The sequence below is a fragment of the Schistocerca gregaria genome, chromosome 5, assembly GCF_023897955.1.
Source record: "Schistocerca gregaria isolate iqSchGreg1 chromosome 5, iqSchGreg1.2, whole genome shotgun sequence".
Lineage (NCBI taxonomy): Eukaryota > Metazoa > Arthropoda > Insecta > Orthoptera > Acrididae > Schistocerca > Schistocerca gregaria.
This window is the reverse complement of record NC_064924.1, coordinates 599,483,379-599,485,568: the sequence shown is the minus strand read 5'-3', so window position 1 is coordinate 599,485,568 and position 2,190 is coordinate 599,483,379.

The window sequence follows — 2,190 nt, the reverse complement described above, 5'->3', positions numbered from 1 at the left end:
GAGATGTTGAGTCGCGATGGGCACAATAAAAAGTTTCTTTCATTAGTTTTTCAATGAAATGGATCTTAAAGTATTGTGAGTAGGGCGTATTTGTTTTATGTTAAAATTTTAATTACTGACAATGAACTTCCCTGATAGATTACTATCCTTGACTACTTTGTGCCATGCTCTTTCTGTCATCTCCTTCCTTCAATCTGTAACTGAATAGTTCTGGATATTTCTCCACTTCTCCCCCGAATTTCAAATCAAACATTTGTTTGCACATTGTACAACCCAGCCGTGTGAATGCAACTGAGATACTCGGTGAATAGCATATCGAGTTGCATAGTATCCAAGTTGCGGCCACTCGGGATCACTGCTACTGAAATATCCCCGTCAAAATGACCCTACCTTATTACACATGCTGGGTGTCTTGGTTGCGGAGTATCTCTGTCCCTCGGAGACTAAGTATCCGCACGTAGATAGGCCCTATTCAATAGGGCCTAAGTCTTCTGTATGTGCCTGCCCTAAATGTTAATGATGTGGTTTGATATAGCAGTATTATTGTATTGTATTAGTAAAATGGAAACCCATAGGCCTGAATGAGGCCAATTCTAATTGGTTAACTGTAAATGGATAAGTAGACATAGTAGAATGATGGGTAAATGTTTTAGTGTGGTACTTTTATGTGCAATAAGGCATGATGCTCCTCTGATGAACATAACCTTGGAATTTTGACTGGATTTGCTTGTATTTCTGTTCACACGCATTAATTTTCTGCTTTGAGCAGATGAGCCACATTCAAGAATAAGTAAACATCTGTTGTCTAAATTTGAAGTTGCAATGAGTCCAGATATTTTTTGTTCTGTTTAGGGCACAAAAACCAACCAGGGTCATACACACGAGTCCATATAATGGTAAACCTTTAAAAAGTAATCAGCTCAGCCTAATCAGTAGCTCACTGAAAAAGGAGGCTATATTATGGTACGCAAGCAAATTTGACACCACAGAACAACAAGAAAAGAGAAGCGCAACTCCCATGTTAAAAGAGGGAAACACAGACCAATAGCAGCGCCTCTCGTGGTATGGAGATGAACTGAAACAGGATAAACATTGTGGGTTGCATCCCTCCTAGCTTATGCATGTTGCAGGTGGTTTTTTTTCTTTTCTTTTTCTTTTAATTTTCGTATCTCAGTTTTCTGGTGTGCTATGTAATTATTTTGGCTAGCATCATAGTAAAATAATTTAAACACAGCTACAGCACATTACAATACAGCAGTGTCATACAGTACCCATTATTCAGGAATATTTGCAGTCCAATTTAGCTGCAACAATTTTATATAGCTTCACTTATTTAAATTACAGGCTTGTTTTGACTTGCTGTCAGTTTCAAATGTTGCGTCTAGTTCTTATGGTGCACAAAACATCCTGGAACTTTTATATGTTGACAGAAATCAGTATAAGAGTGTCAGCTTAAAGTCTATTTTTGACGTTTGTGTCTGACAGTCACTGCTGCTGTGATGTTTTCTTGAGAAGCAACTGTCAGGTGCAAACGTCAAGAATAGACTTGCAAACTGACATACTTATATTGATTTCTGTCAACATATAAAAGCTCCAGGACGTTTTGTGCATTATAATAACTAGACGTAACACTTGAAACTGACAGTAAGTTGAAACAATCTTGTAATCTATATAACGCTAGTACCTTCCGCCGTGGAAGTCGAACAAGCACCAGAACAAATGGACGTGGTCAACCCATAGAGGGCTCCGCCTCCGCAGCAGCTATTCCGCGCAGCTGCTATTCTGCGCAGCGGCTCTCACGCAGCGAGGGCGCTACCGCTACGCCACGTGCAGACAGCGGCCAATAGCCGCTCCCTCCGGTTTCGTATATAGGGACCCGCTCTGCCCTAGTCCAGTCAGTCTGGTACTCGCTCTGGACTTTGTTTCTATGTCGGCGCTACTGCGTTCTGGTCATTGCTCATTGTTGACATTTGCCTGGGTCTGGTTCTGAGTGGATTTACTGTTGGTATTTGGTGTTGTGGTTTCCACAAGCCTCCGTTGTTTATCTCTTCCTTGTTGTGTCAGTCATAGTCGGTCGTGGTTGGTTGTTGTCAGTTGTCGTTGGTCTGTCGTTCGACTCGTCCTGTGTTCCTGTGTTTACCCAGTGGTGCATGCTCCACCGCCAGCGGCTTCCCCACCTGGCGGCTCCGA